At 40.4% G+C, this 18004-nt stretch overlaps 1 pseudogene; it reads left to right on the top strand.

Annotated features, from left to right (window-relative positions):
* The first annotated feature begins 17297 nt into the window (after nucleotides 1-17297).
* LOC123813160 lies at nucleotides 17298-17452 on the top strand (annotated as a pseudogene).
* Nucleotides 17453-18004: the final 552 nt, after the last annotated feature.

Below are 18004 nucleotides of genomic sequence, written 5' to 3'. Positions count from 1 at the left end.
CACTGTCCTTAGACAGTAACAAATCAACTCAAACCAGCCAGGAAGTATAGCTACTAAATAAACAAAGAGTAGGCAGTATCCCAGTCCATGCTGAGCCTTTGTTTTATTTCTCCACAAGCCTAGTGCCATCCCTGTCTGGGAAGGTCTATGATCAAAAATGGCTGCCCAGCCCTGATGGAGTAGCTTGGTTTGTTAGAGTGTTCACTCAATATCATGCACCAAGGTTGTGGGTTCAATCCCCAGTCAGGGCACATACAAGAATCAACCAATGAATGCACAAATAGATGGAACAATGAATCAATGTCTCTCTCTCCCTCTCCTTCCCCTCCCTCTCTAAAAATCAATTTAAAATAAGTAAATAAAAGAATGGCTGCCCAGCTGAGGACAGAGGACATCCGTGCTACCCCCATGAATCCTAGTAATAGACCCCTATTATTAGGGATCATATGGGTATACTTCCGGTTTCAACCTGTCTTAGTCTGCTCAGTCTGCCATAACATTATTGACTGGCTGGCTTAAACAACAGAAATTTATTTCTCACACTTCTGTGGACTGGTAAATCCAAAGATCAAGGTGCCAGCCAATTTTCCTGATAAGAGCTCTCTCTGGCTTGCAGATGGCTGCCTTCTTGCTGTCCTTACTGGCCTTTGTTTAGTGTGTACATGCGGAGAGAAAGAGAGATCTCTCTTCCTCTTCTTGTAAGGCCACCAGTCCTATCGGATTAGAACTCCAACCTTATGACCTCGTTTAACTTTAATTACCTCTTTAAAGTCCTATATCAAAATACAATTACAACCCTGGCTGGTGTGGCTCAGTGGACTGAGCATCAGCCTGAGAACCAAAGGGTTGCCGGTTCGATTGCCAGTCAGGGAAGATGCCTGGGATGTGGGCCAGGTCCCCAGTAGGGGGTGTGCAAGAGGCAACCACACATGGATGTTTCTCTCCTTCTCTTCCTTCCTCCCTTCCCCTCTGCCAAAAATAAAATAAATTTTAAAAAAGTATAATCACATTGGGGCTTAAGGCTTGAACATATGAACTTGGGAGGAGAGGCACACAATTTAGTTCATTTAGCCATAAGGTTTAGCAAACCTTAAAGCAGGGGTGTCCAACGTGCAGCCCACAGGCCACATGTGGCTCAGGATGGCTATGAATGTGGCCCAACACAAAATCGTAAATTTACTTAAAACATTATGAGATTTTTTGTGATTATGTGACACAATGTATTTAATGTGTGCCTCAAGACAATTCTTCTTCCAGTGTGGCCCAGAGACGCCAAAAGTTTGGACATCCTTGCAAGGATCTAACTAATAAAGGCTAGAGTATGTATGAATATTATGACCACAGAGGTTTAGTAAACATTTTACTAAAGTCTGTTTTAAACTTTGCTGTCACCTCCTATGCACCCTGGTGCTGTCACAAGAAATCCCTGGTCCTCTGTGGTCTCCCTTCCAGAATGTTTGATAGAAAGCTTGTTTCACAGGATTGGCTCAGCCCTGCTAGAAGGAAAAAGGCATTCTGGGAGTGTGGGCACAGCGTCAAAATTATTTTTTCTCCTTAGCATCTTATTAGAATCCTCACTAGACAAGCAACTGTCTTATCCATGATTCCAATGCAACGGTCAGAATGAAAGAAAATCTTAGATTATTTTTGTCACTTTGCCAAGACAAAGTGTTTCTAACCACATAAATGTAAAGGTGTATATATATACACATACATATATGTATATAAACATATATCAATGTATTATATTACATATATTTATGTATATATTCATACTTCCTATGTGCCAGGCATTGTGTTAAGTGGTGTGTGTGTGTGTATATATATATACACACACACACATACATATATTCATTTATCCTTATAAAAATCTCATGAAATAGGTATTATTATTAACTCATTTAACAGTCTAGACAATTAAGGCACAGAGAGGTTGAATAACTTGTCCAGGCTCATACAGTTAATAAGTGTTGATGTTGGGACTCGACCCATAAAGTTTGGCTTCAGACTTCATGCCCTAAACCACTATAGTTTTTTGTAAATAAACAACTACAAAATGTAAACAAACTATAGTGAAAATGTAAAAAGTACTACAGTAGAAATTATGTCAAAATACATATGGAATCAGATCATTTTATATTCTTTTGAATGAACCATCTCTCAGCCTACTAGTCTCTATGGACTTTAATAGCCATGTGGTGCTCTCAGTCCTAGAAATAAATACAGCTTTCCTTGGAATAAGACTGTATTAGTGTATGGCTCTGTGTGTTAATTTGGTCTGTTTTGGGACAGCGGGCAAGCCATTTGGTAGATGGGGAAAGATGCAAGGGCTTTCTTGTCACATTCAGCACGTCCTGAGCAAAGAGCTGCTCCCACTGTAGTTTTGTCCCCAGGGCAGAAAGGGAAGAAGATCGAGCTCCGTCCCATCACTCTCACTAGTCAAGTGCCCCTGTGTGCTCCAACAAGAGGTTCTTCTTAGTTGGATGAATGGATGTGTAGAGAGGCAAGAGGCCAGGACTTATGGGCTCAAGAATGTGTAAGATTTATTGGAGCTGCTGGTTAGAACACTGCTGTTTTCGTAAACTGGACCAAAATGCTCTCACACCAACCTTTCAGCAATAAAATAAATAGCCTCAGGTGTCTATCGACCTAAGAGGACCTGCTTGTAGTAGATATAACTGCCAAACCACTTGCTGGGAACTTGACAGATGAATCCTTTAGCTTTCAATCCAGGGTGAGAATTTGCACCAAAAAACAAGACTAATGCTTTTTAAAGAGAAGTACAAATTCCTATTTTCTTAATGTTTCATTCATTCATTGAACAAATATTTATTGATTCCCTAGTATATGACAGGCATTGTTCTTGCAGATTGGAATACATCAGTGAGGAAAACAAAGACTCATGTCCTCAAAGAATTTATACTCTAGTGTGGGGAGTAGATGATTAGACATAATAAGTAAATTATATAGTGTGCTAGGAAACTGTAAGTGTTATGGAAAAAGAAAGTAGAGCAGAATAGAAGGACTGAGTGTGTTGGGGACTGGTTGCACCTTAAATAGAATAGTTAGGGTAGGCCCATTGAGAAGGTGTCATTTGAGCAAAGATTTGAAGGAGTTGAGAGGATCAGCCAAATAGACATCTAGGGAAAGAGCTTACCAGGCAAAAGAAAGAGCAAGGCAGGACTGTGTCTGGTATGTTTGAAGAGTAGCAGAAGGCCCGGGTGGCTAGAGCAGTGGGAGGGGAAGGGTGGACTGTGGAAAGCAGGAAGAGGTGAAGAGGATCCGATGGTGTGTAAGCTGGAAGGCTGTTGTTGGGACATCTACTTATACATTGTAGGACTTGTACTCAGAATGAGAAGGGACTCCATTAGAGAGTTTTGAGCAGAGGAGTGACATGTTCTCTTACATTACAACCAGATCACTCTGACTGCTGTGCTGAGAGCTGACTGTATGACAGCCAGAGTGGAAACAGGGACACCAGTTAGAACGCAGTCACAGTGATCAAGAAGAGACAATGTTGGCACAGACAGGATTGGAATAGTAGGGGTGGTGAAAGTAGTCAGGCAGTCAGTTTTGGGGTAGAATTTGAGGCCACAGTCTGTTGGAGCCGCTACAAATTAGATGTGGTGAGTAAAGGAGAAAAAGATGAATTAGATGACCATGACCAGGTTGTTGGATGTATGAGGCTGGAGGTCAGGCGTAAAGTTTGGGCTGGAGATGTGAGTGGAGAAGTTGTTGGCCTAAAGACAGTATTTAAAGCCAAAGGCTGGATGAGATCATCAAGGAAGTGAGTGTAGATAGGGAGGAGGTCTAAGGACGAGGCCTTTCAGCTTTCCAACATCAGCGGTTGGGAGAAAAAAGGATTCAGCAGAGGAGACAAGATGGAGTGATCAGAGGTGGGAGGAAAACCTCAATGTTCAGTTCAGAAAACTAAATGAAGACAGTGTGTTGAGGAGGAGATAGGTATCAACTGTGTCGAATACTGCCAACAACTCAAGTAAGATGAGGACTGAGCATTGATCATTGAATTTAGCAGCATGAAGACTATTGGTAATTTTGCTAACAAATGTTGTTGGAGTGGTGGGGAAAATCCAGATTGAAATAGATTTACAGAGTGAATGGGTACATTTTATTTACTATGTATAAATTATATTTCAATAAAGTTGATTTAAAAGTACAGAAAGAGGGGAGGTATGAAGGAGGATAAGCAAAACTTAGAAATAACACAAATGTCCACCAACATGAGAATGGATTAATAAATTATGGTGTATTAATTCAGTGGAATATTATAGACTAAGCAGGGGTAAGGAAACTCTAGTGTAAGAGTCAAATCTGGCACAGGCCCCATTTCTGTAAAGTTTCACCAGGACAGAGCCACAGCCATTTGTTTAAGTGTTGTCTGTGGCTGCTTTCGTGGGCCACGGTAGCAGGGCTGAGTAGTTGTGCTAAAGTCCTTATGGCCTGTAAAGCCAGGTATTTACTACCTGATCCTTTACAGAAAAAGTTGCCAACCGTACACTGGAGCAATCAGAATGAGTGAACTATTGCTATTCATAACACCGTGGACTAATCTCACAAATATAATGTTGAGGGAAAGAAGCCAGATGCAGAGGATATACTCTATGACTCTACTGTATGAAGTTCAGAAACAGGAAAACTAATCTATGGTGCTAGCAGTTAGAACAGTGGTTACCCTGGCATTAGTGATTGGGAGGGGTCAGAAGGTAAGCTTCTAGGGTGCTGACGATACTCAATTTCTTTTTTTCCCCAGTTAGTATCCATCACCAGAATTACAAGATTTTTTTCTTGTGATGAGAATTTTTAAGATCTATTCTCCTAGCAACTTTCAAATATGCCATACAATGATACTCTTAAGTCTTGACCTGAGTGCTGGTTATCAGGATTATTCACCTGGTGAAAATTAACTGAGAGCTTAGAATTTGTGCACATTTCTAAATGTCTAAAATAAAGTTCACTAAAAAGTTAAAAATGACACTGAAGACAAGGGCTTTAACAACTCTTTTGGGAAGTTTTGTTGCAAAGGAGAGGAAAGAAATGAAGGGTAATTCAAAGATGAAGTAGGATTAAAGAAGGATTTTTTTCTTTTTTAAGCTGGGAGAAATAACAGCATGTTTGTATGTTGATGGGAGCAGAAAACAGAAAATTTCAGAGAGAGGAGAATGCTAAAGAGATGCCCTTGGCTAGGTGAGAGGGGATGCATCCAGCATACACGGAGAGGGACTGGCTTTGGGCAAGAGCACTGGGAGTTCATCTCTACTAATAGCACATTTTGGATAACTGAAGGCACCTACAGCCCGGCGCCTGTATTTATATGTAATCAAGAGTAATTCTTGGTTACCAAGGAATTCCTTCATGGTCTTTTTCAAAGCAGTTTGCTGTTGGCCATTTGGTGAATAACAATCTCACTTAAAATTCACTAGGTCCCACGTGCTTTTGCACAGATGTCAGTCAACACTCATCTCCCAAGAAACACAGTTTCTGTCTTTCTGATGAGGTGGCACAGTGCACCTCAGAGAGCTAGGGATAGCCTAAGGTCCCCATGACCAGCCACGATGGTGCCCAAGGTCTCTGCATTCATTTGCTAGAGCTGCCTTCATGAAGTACTGCAAACTGAGTGGCTTAACAACAGAAATTTATTGTCTTAACTGTTCTGAAAGCTAGAGAGTGACATCAAGATGTTGGCAGGGTTAGTTCCTTCAGAAGCTGGGAGAGAGAATCTGCTCCATGCTTTTCTCTTAGCATCTGGTGGTTCTCTGGTAATCTTTGCTGTTACTACCTCTTTCAAAGATTTTATTTATTTTTAGATAGATGGGGAGGGAGGGAGAAGGAGAGGGAGAGAAACATCAGTGTGTGAGAGAATCATTGATTGGTTGCCTCTCGAACTTGCCCTGACTAGGGACTGAACCTACAACCCAGGCATTTGCCCTGACAACCTTTTGCTTTGTGGAACAATGCCCAGCCAACTGAGCCACACCTGTCAGGGCAATCTTTGCTGTTTCTTAACCTGTAGATGTGTCACCCTGATCTCTGCCTTTATGTTCATGTGGTGTTCTCCCTGTGTGTGTGTGTCTCTTTCTAAATTTTCCATTTATATAAAGACACCAATCAAATTAGATTAGAGGCTCACTCCACTTCATAACCCCATCTGATTTAACTAATCACACCTATAAATAACCCTATTTCCAAATAAGGCCACATTCTAAAGTACTGAGAATTATAATTCAACATGTGTATTTAGGCCTTAGCCGGGTAGCTCAGTTGGTTAGAGCATTGTCCTGAAGCAACAAGATTGCAGGTTTGATCCCTGGTCAGGGCACATACAAGAATCAACCAATGAATGCATAAATAAGTGGAACAACAAATCAATGCTTCCCTCTCTCCCTCCCTTCCTCTCTCTCTCTAAAATCAATAAATTAAAAAGTTTAAAAAAACATATGTATTTGGGACAGGGAGACACGGCTCTCCCTGCCCTATGGCAGTCTTCTAATGCCACATTTACTGTCAGCCTTAATGGCAGTAGATTAGTTAATTGCAGACCAGATAGGACAGAGAATCAACAGGATTGAAAAGGCCTTCCTTGTGCACCTAACTCGCTGATGCCTGCCAGTCCTATCATGTGAACTTACTGTCTTCGATGTGACTGTTTTGACCCGTTTTTAGAAGCAGAACCTTGAAGAATAAGAGGTAACTACTGGGAAGGTGAAGCAGGAAGTTGCAGGGGGAGGTTACTTGAAGGCACGTTTCACAGTTTGGTCCAGGACCATATGTACTAAACACATGCTTGTCTTTTATAAAACAGCTGCTAGGGCTTAACCCCTGAGATTCTGAATAAGCAGGCCTGGAGCCCAGGAATCTGCATTTTAGCATGCCTAAGGTGCTTCTGATGCCACGCCTTGACAAAGATTTCCCTAGAGAACCAGTGATTAGTGGTTTAGGGAAACTGAAGCAACAAGACACTGGGTGGGAGCCAGACTGGTTCTTGTCACCCAGAGAGAGAGAGAGAGAACAGAACCATAGAAGCCCTGAGGTCCGAGCTGCAAAGGCTGGAGGAGACCATCAAGATCAGCCCCTCAATTTCCAGAGAAGAAAATAGAGCCCAGAGATGGTAAAGCCAGAGCATTTTGAGCACTTAAGGGTAGAGAGAGAAGCAAAAACAGTATTTCAATATAATAAGAGGATTACAATGGATAAAATGGAAGGAAGGAAGAGGAATGTGAGCTGGCTCTTAAGCCAGTGTCTAGATTAGATAGTGTCTTCTTTTCAGGTCGCAGCAATAGCCCAGCTTCAGAGTGGGCCACTTCCATGCTTCCAAGGTAGACCTGGGTTCCGGAAACAGGTATTTGCCCACACCACAAATAGGTCTGTTTTTAATGATTATTCATTGAAATTCACTGCTTCTTGTGGCTCTGCATTATCCTTAGCATGCAAAGATAAAATAAGAACCTGAGAAAAACACTTTGAGTCTGTGATTAAATTGGTAGATGATCTTCAATTAACACTGATTAGACTTTGATAATTAGACTTCCTGACAAAATTCTGAGTGATAATAATCTATGTCCCATAATTTCTTTACTGTTCCTGCACCTTGTTGACATCATCTAGTGTTCCCAAGAGCCTGTAATGGGCATTATCCTCTCTGGACAGACCTTTCAAGGGGAAAATCTGCTCCTGTCCTCTTCCTGCTTATCATCCTTCAGTGCTTCCTCACTGTCCACCCATTGGCTTATTCTTTCTCCCTTGGGGAACTGTGTTCCAAATTAATAACCTAAAAGGAAAAAGAGCAATTTGTACAAGGATATATGTAACAGCTTTATCCACGATATTAAAAATCTGGAAATAAACCCAATCCCAACAATAAACAACAGGGCTAAGCAAATCCTACTCTATCAATACACTGAACACCCAGTGCCTACTGTGAATAATAAGAATCTGGTCTACACTGAGGCATGACTGTGTGTCTAAATGTGTGTCTCAGGGAGGTAAACATGGAATAAATATAATAAACAGGATAATGAACACCCTGACTCAACTCTGTAAAAATATGCACATACGTGCACATGCTGACAAAGCCTAGACAGTAACAAAAAGTGATACAATGTTTGGTGTTGTGTGTAAATTCGATCTTCTGTTTAAGTGTGAGATGAAAATTTAAATGTGGAAAATAATGCTTTTGGGCTTTTCTTCTGGGGCCACTCACATAGGAATTTCTACTGTGAAGAGTAAACTAGACATGGAGCTTAAAACTTTAAGACCTTGGTGCATCAGAGTGGGCTAAGGACACAGTGACAGGTTCAGGTTGGGAAGTAGTGTCTGGGTCAAACCAAGTCAAATCAGAGCGGGGTTGGGCAGTATGGCAGCCAATGGCAGCTTTGCTTGGTGTGTTCATACACATACATGCGCATTGGGCGTGTAGTCACACCAGTTATTGCTGCCGCTGCAGTTCAAGGCCGGGGAGGAGTCACAGAGCAGGAAAGAATTTCCCTGTTAACTGAGAAAAAACTGGTCAGACTTGATCAAGCAGAACATTAGTGTGTGATGTCAAACTAACCTTATGTACAGTTTCAAACAGGCCTCAGGGGCAGTTCACCAAATTCTCTTTTTTTGTACTGTATTTGTCATGGGTAAAGCCATAAAAGCACCGTGTTGAAGCCTCACTATTAACGCAGATGGTTGAAGTACCCAAACTTTAGTATCTATTCAAATGTGTTTATTAGGTCTTTTCCTAGCTTTCTTTCATGCTTTTCCTCTCCTGCTAAATCATAAGGTATGTGCCTTTTGTACTTTTCAGTAAACAATGCCATCAGTAATTGAGTCCTCTTTACATCTACTGTTTTCACTTTGTGGAAATGAGGAGCAGGATGATGGTTAGGAGCCCTTCTAGATTTCCCTGGGGTTTCCATCTTTGCAAATCTGGATCCTCAGTCTTGGCTTATCCTGGCTTGATCGGCCCAAGAAAAACTGGCTCATACATCCCAAATTCAAGTGAGTCTGATTTGTATCAGAAAATCAATTCAATCATTTACAATGAGAAATGTATTTATGTTGGCCAGTTTGCAAGTTCTCTTCCCACAGAGGAAACCAAACAAAGATTAGAACTCTGTTGCTGGGTAAGCATAAGTTATTGGTACAAGGTTGGGGTCTGAGAGAGATTTATTTACAAATTGATCTACCTAGAAGTTCCTGATTCCCTTCCAATGTCAGTTCCTCCTAGCTCACACCTCACCTATTCTGTGGAACTTCTCTGAGCCCCTAGCCTTTGAGGAGAATTGATCACTTACCTGGCCAGGCAACCATACCTTTTATACCTCTATCACAGCCAATCATCTTGTAGTCTGCTAGTTATCAATATACCTGTTGCCCCTGCTATTTCAGTAACTGGGGCAAGGACCCTCTTAACCACGTTTGTCTCCTCAGTTCCTAGCATATAATAAATACTCAGTGCAGGATTACAGAATGAATGCATGTATGTATGAATGAATGATGAAGTGAGGAAGGAACTTATTTCTCCATCTACTGTAATGGCCTTCCCTAAATATTAAATGGATGTAGATAGATAGGAGAGAGAAAAGAGAACTCTGTTCTGTAATCATTACAGACCTGTCAAAACATGATACCATGGAGAACCTAGAAGAGCCAGTTGTAGGCAACACTCAATGCTTTACATCTTCACCCACACTGATCTGCTAATCTGACCCAACTGTATTATTCTCTGGTCTCACTTCAGGCCCTGGCTCATGCATGCCTTAGCCAGCCTCCCTGTTTTAGTAAACAATTTGACCCCCTCCACAAGCATATTGATTTAGGTTCTCCTAATCACCTTTTACCCACCTTCTCTGCCAACCTCTGCTAATCCTCAAGGCACTTGAGATCTCTACTTCTCAAATGGCCATTAGCATGACCTGGGAACTTGTTAGAAATGCAGAACTTCAGGCCCCAGAATTACTGAATCAAAATTGGAATTCTAAGATCCTGAAGTCACTTGTATGCATATTAAAGGTGCAGAAGCTTCAAATCTTTTATGAACCACTGCTTCTGCTCGTGGTTTTCCTCTTTACCTTGTATCCTGCTATTCTCAAGACATCAACATCCATTACATTAGTTATCTATGAAATCACCCCAACTCACCAGCTTAGAACAACAAAGACTTATATTTCACAGTTTCTGTGCCTCAGGAATCTGGGCAACACTTATCTGGATCCTCTGGCTCAGGGTCTCTCACAGGCTGCAATCAAGGTGTCAGCTGAGGCTGCAGCCATCTAAGGCTGGGTTGGGGGGTAGTCACTCCGAGTTCACTCATGTGGTTGTTGACATGCTTCAGGTCCCCTTGGGCTGTTGTACTGAGGGCCTCAGGTTCTCACTGGCTGATAGCTAGACACCTCTCTCAATTCCTTGCCTGATTGGTTTCCCCATTGGGCATCTCAAAATATGGCAGCTGGCTTCATAGAGCAAACAATTGACCAAGCAAGATGGAAACTAGATTCTTTTTGTAACATAATCTCAGAAGTGACAGCCCATCATTTGTGCCTACTTATCAGTTAGAGGTAAGTCACAAGGTCCAGTCTACACTCAGGGGAGGGGGCATACAAGGGTGTGAGTAACAGGGCTGGGGATCATTGGAGGCTATCTTAGAGACTGTGTATTGGGGTCTCCAACCCATGGCTGACAGGCTGCATGCGGCCCAGGATGGCCATGTATGTGGCCCAACACAAAATCATAAATTTACTTAAAACCTTTTTTTTTGCTCATCACTTTTTGTTAGTGTTTGTGTATTTAATGTGTGGCCTAAGACAACTCTTCTTTTTCCAGTGTGGCCCAGAGATGCCAAAAGGTTGGACACTCCTGTTAGAGAAGACTCTACTACATCCGTGTTCATTTTTCATCTAAAAACTTGGCTAACTAATTTCTACTTCAGTTACACATCGGTATGGCCATACCTAGGACCTCTCACCAACACTTGAAATTTTACATTCTCTAAACTTTCTTTCTTTCTTTTTTCTTTTTACTATTTTATCCTTTTCTTTTCATTATTATTAGTATTTTTTATTGTTGTTCAAGTTTAGTTGTCTCCATTTTCATCCCACTACACCCTCCCATTCCACCCATCCCCACCTCCCACCCTCAAACCCACCCCCTTTGGCTTTATCCATATGTCCCTTATACATGTTCCTTGATGGCCCTTCCTTTATTTTTTAAAAATAGTATATTGATTATGTTATTACAGTTGTTCCATTTCCCCCCCTTCACTCCCCTCCACCCTGCACACCCTCTCCCACCCACATTCCCCCCCTTAGTTCATGTCCACGTGTCATACTTATAAGTTCTTTAGCTTCTACATTTCCCATACTATTCTTACCCTCCCCTTGTCTATTTTCTACCTACCATCTATGTACTTATTCTCTGTACCTTTTCCCCCTCTGTCCTCTTCCCACTCCCCTATTGCTAACCCTCCATGTGATCTCCATTTCCGTGGTTCTGTTCCTGTTCTAGTTGTTTGCTTAGTTCATTTTTGTTTTTGTTTTTGTTTTTTTAGGTGTGGTTGTTAATTATTGTGAGTTTGCTGTCATTTTACTGCACATGCTTTTGATCTTCTTTTTCTTAGATAAGTCCCTTTAACATTTCATATAATAAGAGCTTGGTGATGATGAACTCCTTTCACTTGACCTTATCTGAGAAGCGTCTTATCTGCCCTTCCATTCTAAATGAGAGCTTTGCTGGATAGAGCAATCTTGGATGTAGGTCCTTGGCTTTCATGACTTGGAATACTTCTGTTCAGCCCCTTCTTGCCTGCAAGGTCTCTTTTGAGAAATCAGTTGACAGTCTGATGGGAAGTCCTTTGTAGGTTACTGTCTCCTTATCTCTTGCTGCTTCTAGGATTCTCTCCTTCATTTTTACCTTGGCTAATGCAATTATGATGTGTCTTGGTGTGTTCCTTCTTGAGTCCAACTTCTTTGGGACTCTCTGAGCTTCCTGGACTTCCTGGAAGTCTATTTCCTTTGCCAGATTGGGGAAGTTCTCCTTTATTATTTGTTCAAATAAGTTTTTCACTTGCTGCTCTTCTTCTTCCCCTGCTGGTACCCCTATAATTCAGATGTTGGAACTTTTAAAGATGTTCCAGAGGTTCCTAAGTCTCTCCTCCTTTTTTTCCAATTCTTGTTTCTTCTTTCTTTTCCATTTGGTTGTTTCTTTCTTCCTTCCAGTCCACTTCATTGATTTGAGTTCCAGTTTTCTTCCCATCACGATTGGTTCTTTATGCATTTTCCTTCATTTCACTTAGTGTAGCCTTCATTTTTTCATCTAATTTGTGACAAAATTCAACCAATTCTGTGAGCATCCTGATCACTAGTGCTTTGAACTGTGCATCTGAGAGGTTGGTTATTTCTTGGTCGCTTAGTTGTATTTGCTGTGGAGCTTTGATCTATTCTTCCATTTGGGCCATTTTTTTGGTCTTGTCTCACCTGTTACGTATGAGGGGTGGAGCATGAAGTGTTCACCAGGGTGGGGCAACCCAGTCGCTGGGTTGTGATGCTGTATGTGGGTGAGGGGTCTAAGAGGGAACAATGGCGCTTGCTCCTCTCTCTGCCAGATTTTAGTCACTTCCCCCACTTTCTTCAAGCTAATTGGGCCTTTCTGGTGCTGATTCTAATGTGGGTGAGCTTGTGTATGTTCTAGGATCCTGTGGGTCCCTCCAATGAACTCCTGTGAGGCTGGGAGTTGCTCCTGCCACCTCATCTCCGACAGGTGTTTTCAATTGGTGTTTTGAGGCTTTATTTCCCATAGCTGGAACCCTGGGTTGCAGGGTCTGTCTTGCTCCCTAGTTTCACCTGGTTTATGTGCACAGGAATATGGGACTGCTTGGTCCACCAGCCGCCTTGTGCACCGTGCCCCTCCACAATCTACACTGGGTCCACCTGTTGCTGTGTTGCTGCACCCTGGGTCCACCAGGTCTGGCTTTGCGAGAGCACTCTCCGCCTGGCCCCCTGACTCCACCCCTCCTACCGGTCTGGATGAATGTTTCTTCTTTAATTCTTTGGTTGTTGGACTTCCATACAGCTCAATTTTCTGTCAGTACTGTTTGTTTTTTGTTTCTAAATTTTTGTTGTCCTTATTTTGTTTGTGTGAGGAGGCACAGTGTGTCTACCTATGCCTCCATCTTGGCCAGAAGTCACATTCTCCAGACTTTCTCCCTCTGTGATTCTTGTCCTTATATATGTACGTGTGCTTTGTGTCTTGACTACAACTTATTTCTTCTACTTGTTCCACACCTTCACTCCTGTTATGCCTTCATTCACAGCAAATGTGACTTCCTACCCCTTCAGATTCTTTTGTTCTAATCTATTAATGCCCTTCCATGCTTACCCAAAGCCAGCTGTAAGCAACACTCAGTGTTTTTTGTTAAACAGCCATGAGTGGCTAGTTATGTACGGTCTTATTGAAAACCTAGAAACACCCATAGTCATCCACTTAATTTGTGAGATTGTCCCCATTTCTTCTTTCACTCTAGGGAAAACCTAGCATTCTTTGGTTCTCTTCCATTTCCAGACTTTTGAGCATCCCTGAAGGAAATCACCCGATCATGCTGATGGGCTTCACTATAAATATATGTTATCTAACTTCATCTGCACGCCTCTCCTCCACACTGCATTCCTGCAGAATTTACCCAGCAGCAATTTCAGAACTTTCTCATTCTCCTCAAGTACCCAAACCCACCTTCAGTATTCTTGATCTACCCTTAGCCTTCCTCCACTCAAAGGCCATTTCCCAGTTTGACTGTCTCTACTTTAGAATGCTCTCATCTCTTTACTCATTAGTTTTTGCCCCTCTATCTCAGAAATAGGTGCTGATCAGTCTTTCTGGGTCTCAACCCTTCTCCTGTCCTTATTCTCTAACCTATTCCACTTCTTTGACTTTGTTCAATTTGTTCCTCCCTCTTTCTCCATATTGCCTCCTTTCAGCTCACATTCACAGTAAAAGCAACCTTGGCTCAATTACCACCTCGGACTATTACTTCATCACCTTCTTTCTACCACTTGTATATGTAATTTTATTATCATTTCAAATATACAGAAAAGTATATTTGAAATATATTGGCATTATAGATACCAGTATACTTGCATATAGATTTAACAATTTGTCATATTTGCATCATACTTGTTTTCCTGAAGCATTTTAAATAAAGTTATAGACTTAATGACATTTAACCCCTAAATACTTTAGAATGTATCTCTTAAAAAATATCATTATCACAGTTACTAGAACTTATAATAATGCCTTCATATTATGTAACAGACTATATTTACATTTTTCCAGGGGACACAAAAAATGTGTTTTATGGTTCTTTTTTCAAATCAGGATTCAATTCAAGACCATGTGTTTCTCTGGTAGTTGTATGTCTTAGCTTAATTCACTTTTAATTTCAACAATGCTTCCTTTCTTCTTTTTAAAAATTTTTTTTAAAATTATTGATTTTAGAGAGAGAAAGCAAGGAAAGGAAAGTGAGAGAGACAGAGAGAGAAACATCAATTTGTTGTTTTACTTATTGATGAATTCATTGGTTGATTCTTATATGTACCCTGACCAGGGATTGAATACACAACCTTGATGCATTGAGACAATGCTCTAACCAAATGAACTACCTGGCCAGGGCTCCCTTTCCTCTTTTTTATGTCTTTGAATTGTTGAACTGAACCCATTGTCTATCTAATGTCCCACCTCTGGATTTGTCTGATTGTTTCTTTCTTTTTTCTTTTTTTGCTGTCATTTCACATGTTCTTCTACCCCTTATTTCCTGAAAACCAGTAGACTTCAATTTAAATTAAACATTTTTTTTGTCAGGAATATTCATAGTTGATGCTATGTACTTTTTATTGCATCACATTTTAGATTGCCTCGCTTTCAGTGATGCTAATGTTGATTACTGAGTTGAGGCAACAGCCAGATCTCATTGGTATTGTTACTTTTCTTTTTTAACTTTTTAAACAATTTCACCCATTTTATTTTTATGTATTCTTATTGAATTATAGTTGACTTTTTTACTTTCAATCAGCAAATAATCCATGGAGTGATACTTTGGCACCATGTAATGCCAAAAGTTTTTTAAGACTGTCATATTGCTACCTAATACTCCATTTCCTGATTCTTCTTCCTCCCCCACTAGAATAACACTTTTCTGTAGAAGATCATTAGTGACTTTTTTTAATTATTAAAAGCCTTTGGCTTTTCATGAAGATGTAAATGAAAGCAAAGAAGGAAGTTCTTGCTCCTTATCCTCCCTAAGCTGAAGCCAAAGCAAAGGCTTTGAAGGCCAAGAAGGTAGGGCTGAAAGGTGTCCACAGCCATAAAGAGGAAGATCCAAAGAAAGATCTGAATATTATCCACTTTCCAATGGCCCAAGACAGTGCAGTTGAGAAAACAGCTCAAATATTCTTGGAAGAGTACCTGCAAGAGAAATAAGCTTGACCACTATGCCATCATCAAGGACACCTTGGCCACTGAATCAGCCATGAAGATAGAAGACAACATATTTGTGTTTATTATGGATATCAAGGTCAACATGCACCAGATCAAATAGGCTATGAAAAAACTCTATGACATTGATGTGGCCAAGGTCAACACCATCATCAGCACTGATAGAGAGAGGAGGGTGTTATGTTATATTGGCTCCTGACTATAATGCTTTAAAACTTGCCAACAAAACAGGGATCATCTAAACTGAGTTGAGCTGGCCAATTCTAAACATAATTTTTCTTACCATGTTAAAAAAATAAAAATAAAGCCAAGAGCCTTTGCTCATCTTCCTATAGCCTTCTGAAACATTTTATACTAGTATATACTTTTTGACAATTTCTTTTCCCCTGTCTTTCATGAAGTTTCTTATTTTAAGTACTTCTTCCTTTACTTATTTATATCTTTATTGAATATTTTTATTCCTTTGACCCTAAAGAGTGTCCAGGTTCTATTTTCAGTCTTCAACTTGGTCTCTATAATGCCCTCCCCTTTAATAATCTTACCTACTTCCACAGCTCAGGCAGATTGCTCCAAAAAATGGGTATCTCTAGCTTGACATTCTATAGTTTGTTGATATTTCCACCTCAAGTCCCATCAGGCATAACTTAAACTCAACCAGCATAAAGGTGAAGTCATCTTTCTCTGTACCTCCACCATTCCAATATAGGAGTTTTGATTCATTCAATGTTTAAATTGTTATGCTTGTGTAAAAAATTGTTCACTGTTGATACATACAGTGTATTATGATCATATTTCCTCTTACATAAGAATCGTTATGATAATAATTGCCTTGTTTTTCTGTTTGCTTTGTTTTCTATGTAGTTGCCACAATTTATCTTTTTCCTCTCCCCAGAGTTGTAAAACTCCTCTTTATATAGTTAAATTCAATAGGTAATTGATTAGTTTCAGATTTCCCCCTAGTTTCTGGAGACCTTAATCCTGCTTTCTAGCCCTGCTGCACAACTGGCCACCTGGGACCTCTGGTAATTTTCTTCTCTCTCCTATGTAGGATTCTCTCTTCCTAGATTTCATCTACACCTTTTTCCTGGTTTCTTCCACTGTTTTGAGGAAATGCTTTCTCCAATATCTTCCTCAGAGGTAGTGCTTGGAGGTAAACTTTTTGAGATCTTGCATATCTGAAATGTTTTTATTCTATCCTTATACATGATTGAATGTTTATTTGGAATTCTAGATTGGAAATCCATTTTGCTGACAATTTGAGATTCACTGTTCTGTTATCATCTAGCTTTTAGTATTGCTACGAGAAACCTAATGCCATTCTGTTCCTCCTCCTGCGTGATCTGTTTTACTCTCTAGGGTTTCTTAGGATTTCAAGGCAATTAATTCTTGTGAATTTTCTTTAAGTATTTGATTTTTTACTCTTAATTTTTCTCTGTTTTCTTTCTGAAACTCCTTTTAGTTAGATGTTAAATTTCCTCTACTGGTTTTCAGATTTCATGATTGTTTCTTTCCTCTTTTATATTCTTTTACAATATTTTCAACATAACTTTCCAACCCTTATATTGAATTTTGTGTTTTTGCTATCGCATTCTTAGTATTTACAAACTTTTATAATTCTCTGAATGTTTCCTTATTCTTGTTTCAAAGATTTAATATTTTTCTATTTTTATATGAATATTAATAACATGCTTTTTTCTGCTTCATGTACTATTTCTATGTTCTTATTATTTTTTAAATGTTTGGGGATTCCCTATATTTTGTATTAGAATCTTTCCTTGAATATCTAGTGACCCTTGGTGGAGTCAGGTAATATACTTACCTGGCAGGGGAGGTACCATATTCCTGAAGGAGGTTTTCTGAGGGTGAGGCTTATCCATTCCACTCTGTATGTGCTCACCCTTGACGTTTCCCCAAATGTGGGAACCCCAACTGCATTATTTATGGTACTAGGGGCACTCCCCCCCTCCCCCGCAGTGGGTGAGGCAATAAAAAGTTGGTTAGAACCTCTGTGCACGGGCAGGTGGGTTCAGCAGGGCTCTGGATGTTTTCTTGCTCTCTCTCCCCAAACACTTTTCTCCTGGGAAGTCAGTAGCTCCAAAGGTGAATGCTTTAATCTTCAATCTGAAAATGAGGTACTGTATGCCTGGCAGCCACTGTCTAGAGCTGGTATAAAAGGGACCTCATTGTTCAATATATAGACTTTTACTGAGTCCCTATGGGTCTTGGATCCAGAGTCTTTCTGGTTCAACCTCTCTAGATAGTAAATATTTTTTTTAAATTGATTTTAGGGAGAGAGAGGAAAGGGGAGAGAAAGGGAGGAAAGGGGGGAGAGAGAGAGAGATTGATTTGTTCCATTTATTGATGCATCAGTTTATTGCTTTCTGAAGTAATTACTTTAGCCTTTCTGAAGTAATGCTCCTCTTAGATCAGATGCACAGCATCTCCTTCTTGGAGATGGACAGAATCTATTTGGCAGTATTATAATAGAGGCAACATACCAGAGAGTTCAAGTGCAGTC

Source organism: Phyllostomus hastatus, unplaced genomic scaffold (assembly GCF_019186645.2).
Source record: "Phyllostomus hastatus isolate PE091 unplaced genomic scaffold, TTU_PhHast_1.1 phas_scaffold_93, whole genome shotgun sequence".
NCBI lineage: Eukaryota > Metazoa > Chordata > Mammalia > Chiroptera > Phyllostomidae > Phyllostomus > Phyllostomus hastatus.
This window is presented reverse-complemented; position numbering and strand designations above follow the sequence as displayed.